This window comes from Anas platyrhynchos, chromosome 4, assembly GCF_047663525.1.
Source record: "Anas platyrhynchos isolate ZD024472 breed Pekin duck chromosome 4, IASCAAS_PekinDuck_T2T, whole genome shotgun sequence".
Lineage (NCBI taxonomy): Eukaryota > Metazoa > Chordata > Aves > Anseriformes > Anatidae > Anas > Anas platyrhynchos.
Window position 1 is genome coordinate 78549170 of NC_092590.1, and position 12294 is coordinate 78561463.

The following is a 12294-nucleotide window of genomic DNA, read 5'->3' on the forward strand; positions in this document are numbered from 1 at the left end:
GTCACACATCTGTTCTCTGCCTGTTTTACCAATGGATTGCTCCTCCTGAAGCAGCAACACCCTCCTGTCTCGAGTGATACTGAAGCAAGCAGCATCCCTGCTTGAGGTGGAAAACCAGGCATTTGGCCACTTCTGTAATCATTCAAGGTCCCCTTGACAATTTTGCAAGAGTAGGTGTGTTAAACCTGGCTCGTTTCCAGTGTTGCTAATCATATTGCAGCCTAGAAAAAAGAAACCCCAAATCAAATCAACAAAACCCAAAACACTCCTGGTGCAATTTGGGTTGTGTACGATACTCTTTCAGAGCTGTTGCACGGGGATCATTTCTGAGAGTGGACAAGGTGATTATCCCACTAATAACAATATAAGCTGATGTGGGCAAATACTGCAGAATTATACAACATTTTCTGGGACCTCTGCTACTGTGTGTGATATGAGGATTGATAGCCCAGTGCTATGCTGAGATACTGGTTCTGCACGTGTGTGTATACTTGCGTATATACACAATTGTTTGTAATATGCTTTATGATCAAAGGTACTACATAAATGTGAGTTATTAATAATCATAATTATTGGTTGTTGAAAATTGTTTCTGGGTATTTTGCCATTAAAAAATAAAAGAAGAGGGTTTAAGCACTTTCAACTTTTGCCCGGGAATATTATGTTCATTTATAAAACAATATTAATGAGTTGCCTAAAGGAGCCTGTAATTTGGGTTGTTGCTGTGGATATTATCTTGCCATTAAACAGTTCAGAAACTCAAAGGAGAGCATTTTCAGAAGCAGAAGCGTAATAACAGTTTATAATACCTGACATTCATATTGCACTTTTCATTCCAATAGATCATAAATCATTTTGCAGGCCATAAATAGAGGGGGGCCTGCTCACCTCCCATTGAAACGCGGTCATCTCTGGGGTGGAACGCAGCAGCGCTTCTGTGCCAGCAGTGTTAAGCAACAGCTTGTTTAGGAGGTGAAGTCATACGATCACAGGCGTTAGGGCTGGGAAAAAACTCATTAAGTAATTTACTCCATCCCTCTGCCCCTACGTGCTTGTTCCTCTGTCCTGTACTTTGTCCAGACTAGTTTTAAACATCCCAGGGGAGGTAAGGAACATCTCCAAACGAAACTGCAAAAGCAAGCGGGAGTAGACAGAGGAGCTGAAGCCCAGCCAGGGCAGCAGAGCAATGTTCCTCTTGCAAAAAGTGCCACGGCTTCTCTGAGGCCTGTTGCACTGATTCTCAAAAGTGCAGCATGGTGCTGGGCCACTGGTGTGTGCTGGCTTGGAAGGAGCAGCTCCTCCAGCGCAAGCGTTAGCCTCTGCCCCTAATAGCTCCTCTCCAGGCACTGACCAGCCTCTGTTGCCTCCCTGTCATTTACAGGTGTGGATGAAGCTCTGACAAAGAGGCGTGTGGCTCCAAATCCTGCCGGCTGCAGAGATGCAACTCAGCAGCTGGGCTCCTACGGAGGCGAAAACGAGTTAGGAATCAGCATCGCTCCGACAGGGGTCACCTCGGGTCAGGGAGGAAGGCTACCATTTGCGATCTGCGGTGCGGAGAAAAGGCTCGCCACACAGGAAACTGTGGACGCACGGCTGCTTGAATCATTTAAGCCAGGGCTGGAAACGTGGATTCCAGAATAGCAAGCTGTCCGGTGCTGCCCTGCGCAGGAGGCGGGCGCTGGCCCTGCTGGCGTCTGGCACCGCGCGCTCGGTTACACGGGGTGCGCCCTGCGAGGCTGTGGCCAGTGCTGCCCGGTGGGCAGGAAGGAGAAGGGCTTTCCTCCCTTTTTCATCACCCTTTTCGGGCTCTGGGATCACAGTCAGGGCCATATGCACAGAGCTGACAAATGCAAGGGGTTGCTGTTAACTCAGCCCCTCTCCCTAGCCCCAAATTCACCCGAGCAACACCCTGGCCGAGATTTTTGCTGGACAAATCTTCAAGTTCTCTCCCCAAGCCTTCCCTTGGCTAAACTCTCCCTGGCTTCGGTGGCTGTTTACTCATTTCTTACTCAAGGAAACTCCTATTGATTTTTTGACCCGGGTAAGACTGCACGAAGGATGAGTAAGTTCCTTAGGCTCCATCTTCGTGCTCTGAGCCCCAGGGCGACCCTTTGCCAATACGGGAAAGAAACCCAGTGTCCAAGCAGGAGGGAATCATCCGGCGAGTGCCAGTTGTTTGGAAATGCTGCCTTGCCTGGCTGCTAGACACACCTACTTGTTCCAGGATCAACCTTCCTGCCTAAGGATATTTAACACACAATGGCTGGCACAACTGAACTTTAATTTTCCAGACAATTATGGTGAGGCGGCATTCACCACATTCCTTTCATGCTCCTTTGATGTTGGGTGATTTCACAGTGCATAATGATAGGACACAGACCAGACTCACATCCTCACCCTTTGGAACTAGCACCCACTACCACAGCCTCATTTATTTCTAGATATATAACATATATAATATATATATTTGTATGTGTCTTCCCTCCCCCTGCAGCAGATGGAGTTGTTTTGAGCATTATTACTTTGGGTCCTTAATTAAAGCATCCTCGTTAATTATATTAGGGGACACTCCTTAGGCGATTATAAGCTGGAGTGCAAGGACTCTCCCTGCTCTGACTCCTGCTCCCATTATACAAAAGTCCTGGGAGATGCTGAGCAGGATTGTTTGGATATATGGGATTTTCTGCAGTCTCTCGTGAAATTATGTGCACCAAAAACATCTTTTCTATATTCTGTGGAAAGTCATTTATAAGCAATATGTCAAAGCTGCTCCTGGGCCTCATTTTTTCCTGCAAGCAGCCAGTCAGAAGATGTTTTTTTGTTGGCTTTTACTCTACCCACTGCTCCAGGATCACGAGGCAGAGCTTTGGACAGTGAGAGGATGCCTTGTGCTCTCCTCAGGGCCTCTGGAAGCAAAGGGGGTGGGTGATAAGGACAATCACAGCACCCCATCTCTGGGAAAAGTCCCACTGCAGCCAGAGGAACCTGGCTGGGGCCAAGGCAAGCTGCACTATGAAACAGCCCGGGTGCTTCAGCTGAGTGTCAGCTGGATATCTAAACAGCTTAGCAATTGTCATCGCTTGCATCTACCTTTGCCTTAGTCCTCTGAGGCAGGGAAGTGTGAGTCCCACCTCATGGGAACCTGAGTCATTGTGAAGCAAAGTGAATTACCCCGGGCCATGCTCTCAGGACAGCTCCCAGGATGATGAAGACAGGATGGAGACATCCCGAGCCCCAAAGGGTGCTGCAGACTCACCTTGTGCACTCCCCTGCCCTCCTCCTGACCCTTGTCTGACCCGTGGGCACGCAGTCACTGCTGCAAAATGCCTCCACGTGGCCAGAGCTCCTGGCCTGCGCAAGCCCAGAGCCATCCTGTGCATCCAAATTTGAGCATGATTCCCATTCCAGCCCTGCTGGTATCCCAAAAATAAGCAGAAAGGAGTCTATGGTGAGGGGCTCAGGCCATGGCTATGCTGCCTGACCCTGCCTGCAGTCAGGGGTAGGCTGCATCTCCTGAAAGAAAGTGGCAAAGGGCTCACCATCACCCAGCTCTTATACAGTAGCCAGAGCTTTCACTAAGGCAGGAGGAGCCCCGGGCTCAGATCTCACCTGGAGAGGGTTTAAAGCCACAATCTCATCCTCCTAGGAGAGCACTGTTATCAGCTACTGTTATCAGTTAAATGCTCCCTTCTGTCTCTGCTACTGGTACGTGCCACGGAGCAGCAGGAAAAAAAAATAAATCTGGAAGATGAAAAAGAACAAAACTCTCTGCGGAGCGGTGTGACCTCCCTGCGAGGTGAACTGAGTGTGAACCCAGATCTTTGCTTTCCGGGTGAGTGAGCCAACCCCCGGCAGTCAGCTGGGAGGTGTGAGGCAGCATCACTTCCACTTCCTTCTCCTCTGCTCTTGCAAAAGGCAAGCGTGTGCTGGCACCCAGGAAAAGGTCCCAGGTTTGGGCTGAAAGGGTCCTTAAGTGATGTCAGGGAAGTCAGATGCATCCTGTGCCCTCAAGCAGGTGCTCTCTGGGCAAACCCTACACAGCATGGTGGTATTTGAATGAGTCCAGCCTTGTGGAGAGGGTCTGGCTGCCTTACTGTGATTTTTGGTCTCCATCCTTGTGCTGAGGGCAGGAGCATCTGGGTTGTGAGAGCTTTGTATCCTATTGGAATGAGCCTTTGCTCCGTGAGATAACTGGGAACTGAGTTGTTCCAGAAAAGTTGTGTGCTTAAATTGGAAATTATTCACTGTTTTAAGCTGATGAAATAATACAGCAGGACAGCGACCCCCTCCCTACTTGTAGAGAAAGGGAAGCCTTCAGGGTGGTGTGATAGATGTAAGAGTAATACTGTACACAGTATATATAATATTTAATGCCAGCACACAGGGCACTCTGCTAGGAACCCGGACGCCTCCATGTGACTGTTATACCCTTGTAACCTGTTCCCTCCTGATGACTGAGCTACCTGGCAAAACCAGCCCATTGCCTCTGCCAGGAACTTCTCCACTTGAGTAACCAAAATGCGTTGTTGTGAAAGTACCGGTCACATCTCTGCAGTGGGAATCACGCCTGTGAGAGTGCCTGAGATGGCACAAGCCCCTTATTACCAAGAGTTGATCAAAGGGAGAGTGCTCACAGGGGCTGGCAATGTGTGAGGGTGTATGGAAGCCGGACACAAAGAAGGATGACTCCAAGGTATCTTCAAAGAGACCAAACCCCAGACTTATCTCGGGGACAAAGATGGTAAAAAGGGGCAGAAAAAAATACATTTTATTTTAGGGAGGAGGAGAAAAGGTATTTTTTTAAGGCTGTAAAAGTTGGCTGCAAGGAGGGAGGATGTAAGTTACTCTCTGTATGTGTAGTGGGTAGAAGAAGAAATAAGATTTAAATTAGGAAAAGGGAACCACCGCAGCGGTGAGGATAATGAAGAGTGAGAATCAGCAGCCTGGGGAGGGGGTGGAAACTCCGGCCTCGGAGGGCTTTGAGCAGAGGTTCAGTGAACATCTGATAGCAATGGTTTTGTTCTTCGTGCTGTGGGGCAGGTAGATGGAGCGGGTGATGGCTCGATGGGCTGGGTGATAGCTGTGACTCGGTGCTCCGAGGAGAACGTGCTAACACGCAGCGTGGGAGGCTGGGTCTCGGTTTCTTTGTGACTTCCAGGGCTTGGAGCATTCAGCCAAGACACTCCAAAGGCTTTATGTGCTCCTCTTCTTCCCTGGTACCTGCTAGTGAGTGGATGTGGGCTGGGAATCTGGATCAAAATAGCCTCGTTGGTTTCTCTAGGAGATCCCAGGCCCAGTCTTGAAGAGGAGGGTTCTGAATAAGGGGGGTGCTTACTCCCTCTGGGGAGTATTTTCCCTGTATTTTCTGTATTTTCTGTATTATCTCTGTAACTGTTTTTTTTTTTTTTTTTTTTACTGGTGAAAGGGTGCATACTGTAGGGGCGTGCATGCAAGGGGATAAAAGCACACAGACACCCAGGAGGTGATGAGGGCTGCAGCATGGCAAACAGCTCTGAGCACGGACAACCTGGGAGTCTCCCAGTTCTGATGGGGTTTCTGAAACCTGAAGTCAGATAAAACCTTACATTTTCACCCAGAAGTGAGTGGGTAGCAAAGAGACAGGAGCAGTGACCAACCGCCCCTTCTCAGGGGGTCTTGGTGGCTGTGTGGTGGCCACGGGGGCTCACCTTTGTGCCTGACATTGGAGCCCCAGTTATTAGCTCTGGTCTTGACTCGCCAGCACAGTTATAGCCTGAGCACAGAGCCCAGAGCACGGTGACCGAGCAGGGGGAATTTGAGGACCTGCAGCTGCAGAGGTTAGAAGGAATGGGCTTGGCTTGAGAGGTGTCTCCGTCTCCCATCCCGCTCATTTCTCCTGCTGGGGAGACGAGCTCAGCACAGGGCCCATCACCAAGGTTAATGCGAATTGAAAACCCAATGCCAGGTGGTTGGAAAATTCCCTGTTTGGGTTTCCAAAGAAAATCATAGGTTGGGTGGACAAGATATTTTATTAAACCCTGACGTGCACTTCTCTCCCCACCCCCATTACCCCAGGCACCTGCCTTCCTATCAGAGGTGTGTCTCCTCCCAGAGGAATAGCAGGCTGGGGAAGAAAGGTTTTCTGCAGCATAGGCACACCACAGTCTCTCTCTGACTCAAACCTGTGAACTGCTCAAAGCTATTAGTCTCAATTTAGGTGCTCAAACAAATAAAGGGAGTGTGCTCAGGCCAACTTCCTGGGACTGCTTGTGGTCAAAGATCCCCTTGCATTTTTTATTTTCTCCTTGTCTCGCATGTTAAGCGGATGGCCTGGAGAAATTCCAGGCTGGGTAATTACCTTCTGCCTACTTGAAATTCCCTCCTGCAGTTTCTCCAGGAGGAATTACGCCTGACTTCTGCTTCTGGAAAGGGGAAGAAATCCAGCTCAGGAAAAAATGGAGGAAACACAAACTGCTGCAGGGTCTTGCAGAGGGTTTGCAAGTGGTCGCCCAGCCCCGTCTGCCTCTCACCCTGAGTGGTATCTCACAGTTCAGCTATGAAGCAAAAACCCTCAGGCTTTCAGGGCCTTGTGCCTGGCAGAAAGAGACACATCTGGGCTTTTGGCACATTACAGGTGAGGTGTCTTGGGTTGCCATCAAGCTCTGAGCCTGCTCAGACCCCTCAGCTCCAGTGAGCTCAGCAGATAATGCTCCTGCTTAGGGTGGTCCCATGGTGCTGCTGGCATCCAAGGCTGGTCTTCGACCAAAGTTGTTTGGTAGTGTAGCTCCTTTATGCACACAGCAAGTGGTTTAATGAAGGTGTAATAGATAAAGGGGACACACGGAAGCAGAGGGTCTATTTGCACTCACTTGATTCTTGAGTCTAGTTGGATTTTTTCTCTTTGGGTTCCTTATCTAGCTTTTCTCTATTTTAATTCTTCTCCCTGGAAAATACATGTGTGTATGCACCATGTTTTCCTCTTAAACAAGGGGTCAGGCATGGCTAGTCATGCATGTAGCTTACTAATAGAAAATATTCATCTCTTTAGATTCTGCTGGAAGTTTCTTTGACATTTTTCCTCTGTCTTCCCATTGCAAGATTGGAGCTACTGGAGGAGCACTGGGCTCCAGCAGGTCTGAGATTACCCTGAAAAGTGTCTGTGCTCAGAGGTATTCCCAATCACCAAGCCTCGTTGTGGATCATCAGCCTGAGTGTGCCCAAGTCCTGCTTCTTCTCCCCTCAACCCTTCTATCACCATACCTTCCATCACCTTTAAGAGCAACACTTATCTTGCCTGGTGTGAGACGTGTGATGGGGTTCAGCTGAATCCTCAGTGTAGGAATTTGTATTTGTGTTTATTTCTGTGCTATGAACTCCTAGGGCAGTCAGCGGTGATCTAGTCATGGTGTCAGTGGAGGAGGTGAATCAGTCAACCACACAGATACAGCCAGACCAGAGTGACCCAGTTGCCTCCAGCTGTCACTGCGGGAGGACAACTGGGCCTTTGTTTCCCAACCCCTCGTGGATGTCTCAGATACCCCTGAGTGTCTGAAAAGTCACTAAGATCCTATATACGGGCAATTGAATTGGTCCATAGACATTTATGGTTACATTGGGGCTGAATTTAGGCTGACAGAGCTGTAAGCATGGCAACCAGCACACAACAGACTTGTTTTTCATCCTACTGTTTGCACAGCCCTCTGGTAGCTTCCCTGATCCCTTTCAGAACCTGTTTATTCTTTTGGGACAATGAGTTCCCAGCCATACTCACACACTGTGATAAAAAGCAATTCCTTTTGTTTTGAGGCTGATAACAGAAGAATTTGGGGACGTGACTTGGGATTTTGAGAACAGTCATTCTTCATTCACCTCCTCCAGGAAAGCTGTGATTTTGTGCAGACCTCTGTCTCATTTCCCTTCTTCCCAACCAAGCTTTGCTTAAATCCTAACTGCTCACTCTGCCCTCACCCTGAAGGTACCCAGACCTTCAGTCACCCCGTCACCTTAGGTGTAGTGACATTTTGGCTTTCTGTTCTGCATTTTCTGAATTAGGAAACTGGAATTGCACACTGTATAGGATTATAGAATCATGGAATGGTTTGGCTTTGAAGGGATCTTCAGAGATCATCTGGTCCATCTCCACTGACATGGGCAGTGATGTTTCTCACTAGGTCAGCCTGCCCAAAGCCCCGTCCAACCTGACCTTGAATACATCCAGGGACATGGCTTATCCAAGCCAGAATTTCCCTGTGGAATTACGCATTATCTTTTTGTGTGTGAGAGAAAGATCTACTACACTCATTTTACTCTTTTCCTTCCTAATAGTGTTGCTGCAGTCTTCACGATGAAGCCCCGTGAAGCAAGGTCTGCAGGGAGAGGCGATGCACCTTTTATTAGGCCGGCTAACGTAGATGTGCGTGCACACAGCCACACGCTCACACCCTCCTTATAAACCTTGCCTCGTTAAAACGTCCCAACACTTGATTTGCCTCTTTTGACCACCACTCCCTCGAGGCCTGTCTGCACCCATACCTGGCAGCCCTCCTAGGGCAGGGCGGACAGCACCTGCCCCCACAGGCTCAGCCTGTCTGGATGCCTGTGCAGCCCCTCCCTCTCCCCCAAGATTTTAGGGATCCTTCTATCGTGTCTCTGCCTTCTTATCCAAGATTTGATGCCCTTGACCTTGGAGGAAGGCCTCAGACCATCTCAGAGTCATGGGCACACAAGGAGAAGTCCCAGGAGAGAAAGGGGAGAGGGAGGAGAGGCAACTTTGTCTCTGTATCTGTGTGCATTTGTGAAGGATGGAGCAGTCCAGGCACTGGCTTCAAACAGAAGATGTATTTTGTCAAGCATCATGGGATCTTTCTTGGTTAATGCCACTTGGTGTAAACTGCAGAAGGCTAATGTCACCTTTGGTGGAAGCTTTTTGCTCTCCTTAATCCACAGGCTAAGAGCAATCCCTTACAGCAGCCTCCTAGTCCATAAACCCCTCACCTGAAGTCTTGCACCCCTCTGCAGAAGCCAGGCAAAACACCAGGCTGCAGACACTCAGTTTCATGGCCCACCCCAGGATGTGCTGAAATGGGGCACTTTTCAAAGTAAAATTGCAAAGCAAACAAGGCAGGTCCCTGATAACAACCCATGTGGAGCATCCAGCATGAAGACTGATGTACTCCTTCTCAGGGACTCACAGAGTTAATTTGGAAGAAATGATAAAAAACAATCCTTCTACCAAGGGGGAAGCTGCAAACCCTCAGAGGTCCCTCCAAACCCTCAGTCTGGTCACAGAATCATAGAACCATCTAGGTTGGAAAAGATGTTCAAGATCAAGTCCAACTGTCAACCTGACCTACCAAGTTCCATCACTAAACCACGTCCCTTAGTGCCCTGTTCATACACCTCCTAAATACCTCCACGGATGGGGACCCCAGCACTTCCATGGGCAACCTGTTCCAGTGCTTGACCACCCTATCCATGGAGAAATTCTTCTTAATGTCCCATCTAAGCCTCCCTTGGTGCAACTTGTGACTCTTTCATCCTATCACTTGTCACTTAAGAAAAGAGACTGACATCCTCCTTGTTGTAGCCTCCTTTCAGGTAGTTGTAGAAAGCAATGAGATCTGCCCTCAGCCTCCTTTACTCCAGAATAAATAACCCCAGTTCCCTGTCAGTCCTCATAACTCTTGTTTTCTAGTCCCTCCACCAGGTTTGTTACTCTTCTTTGCAGACACTTGAGCAACTCAGTTTGCCCTGGGCCTCCTCACTTGTTTTGTGGTATTATCTCAGAGTACCTGGTTGTCTTTGAAGATGACCAAAATCAAGGCCTTTCTGAGTTGGGTATTTTGGATTAAAGGCCTCTGAACTCCTCCGACTTTAGGAAAGTCTGTAGCCACCAGCCATAACCCAGACAGAGGTGTGAGCATGATTTATGAAGTTCTCTCTTTCTTTTCTTCCAGCATGTAAATGCACAATGGTAAATCTTTTAAATCCAAGAAGTTTGGGGTTGCAATCACAGAGAGTGTTTGTTGGGGGTGTCAGATTTCTTAAGAAACCTGCTTGCAACCTGCAGTTGCATCAAACATGCCTGATGCTGTGTAGGGAGCTCGTTGTTTCTAGGTGCTGAGCCACTGATGGATACAGTCCCACTTAAGACTATTTAAAAGATAATCCTGAGCTGGGTGGTCATTTTAGATAGGCCATAATAACCATCAATTAGGCAAGATGAAAGATGAAACTTCTTCAGCTCCCAAATGAAAACCGAGGCTTAACATTTCATCCAGGCACGTCTCCAGCCACCATAGTGGGACTGTGCACATAAATAGGTGAGTTGTTGATTTGGGAGCTAAAGACACAAAGGATCGTTCTTAACCAAACTCAAGAGAAAAATTAAGTTTCTCAACCATGCAAGCTGCTGGAATTCTCTTTCAGGATGAATGATTGCATCCTTTGACCAAGATGAATTACAGTGGTTTTTATCTGTAAACACATTCCCATAATTAAATTTCATAAGGAGAAAAAAATTCAGATGGGCAAGTTAAACTGTCCCATTTTGTTTTTGGTTTATTTCTCTGACTTTTTTTCTTTTTTATTATTTTAATTGGTTACCAAAAGCTGCTTAAATAATGGACCTGAATTTAATATATGTATATCTTTTAATTTAATTTTCTGGCAAACAAACTATTACCTGAGAGAAACAGAGTGGCCCAGCTTTAGGAAAAGGATCCTTCAGGATTTATTGATAATCCTTGTTTTTTTTGGTTCAGACTCTCAGCCCCACTTTCTCATTTTCCTTCCCCTGGCAGCACGGCGTGGGCAATGGGCGTGATATTGCAGCTCTCCACTTGGCTGCTCCTTCGCTTTCCCGACTGTACTGCCTTGGAGCGCTCCACAGGGGACAGATGCTGTCCGTGACCCTGCCACAATTTGTCCTGCCCTTTCTTACCCACAGATTGCCAAACTCTTTGAGGCCTCTGGCATCGCTTTGCCTACCGCACCCTGTGCCTCCACGCCCCTTTCAACACAATCCCACACCTCCTCCACCTCCATGTCTTCCTTCCCAAGCCGGTGCCTTGAACTCGCCTTGTTTTCCACCCCTTTCTCCACGTTACTTGTTATCTTCTCGGCCTATCATGGCTTTGGGACACCTCTTACTTCACAGCAAGGCTGCCTTCTCTGCCTTGACATGTGTCTTGGTCCCTATCAGTACTGAAATCCCTTCCCACTTCTTCAAACAGCACTGAAAAACAGAAGGCTTGTCTCCTCAGTATCGAGGCCCATTTATCACTTTTCATTTGCAAGGCTGCTGGGGACTCCTCTGTGATAGGTGTGCTAGAGGAAAACAAAAAGATGCTATTGTTGCCCCAAAGACATTCTAGAACAGCAAACTTTTACTGGACCACACAGCAGATCGAAATATCCCATTTTCCAGCCCAGAATGAAAGTGGGGGCATCCGAGCTGCCAGCCTGGAGCCAGCGCCTTCCAGGGGAGGACGTGTTGTTTCATATCTCAGCCTCAGCTTCCACATGGACACACCAGACTGACCCGTGAGGTGGGCAGCTTGCGTCAATTAAGCTAGTTAAGATCAGTAAAACGTTTTGAATCATCCACAGCGATCACAATAGCCAAAGCACCTTTCCATCGCTAATTATCTTACTTTTGGGAGCTGCCCCATTATGCAGCCAGGAAAATTGAGTTGGCAGGAGCTCCTCTAATGAGAAATGAACAATTCACACAGCCAGGCTCAAATTCAGGGATTTTCCACTTACTCATCCTGAACCCAGCCTAAAGGTCCTTACTCAGCTATTACCTACCCTTCACCTGCAAAAAATATTATTAATGTCAACAGGGGTTTCCCTAGCAAGGAGAGAACAAAAACAGAGGAAAGGTCAAATGTGCAAGGTTTCTTTCCCAAATGCAAAATGGACTGAGGCAATGGTTCATCCTGCTTGACTGCAGGCACATGGCAGAGATGGTGAAGTTTTGCAGGTATTTCCAGAGCTTGGAGTTTTTAATTTGTGCGGCCTGGTGCTCCCTTTCATCTGAGGCCATAGACGTTGTTGCATTTGAGTTCTGAAGTCTTCTGATGTTCCTCAGACCTCCGACCCAGCTGGATGGGTGAAGCCACTCAGGAGAGCAGGGAATGGGAGAAGTGCTGGGAGAGGGGCTGCAGATATAGGACCTGCTCAGTGCAACATCACAGGCACCACAAAACTCCCTGCTGCTGAAACCTTTGCATTTTTGGGAGCTTCATGGATCTCTGGTTGGGGGACAAACTGATTAAATATCAGCGAAGTCATAACATGCCAGAAGAGATT

The 12294-nt window shown here is 48.1% G+C and overlaps 1 long non-coding RNA gene across 1 annotated transcript in view; it reads left to right on the top strand.

Moving 5' to 3' along the window:
* The window catches only part of LOC140002526 (uncharacterized), a 47511-nt gene extending 43897 nt beyond the window's left edge, over positions 1-3614 (top strand). The window contains exon 2 of the long non-coding RNA XR_011809307.1: positions 1382-3614. This is a non-coding gene — a long non-coding RNA (uncharacterized lncRNA). The remainder of the gene's footprint in view (positions 1-1381) is intronic.
* Positions 3615-12294: the final 8680 nt, after the last annotated feature.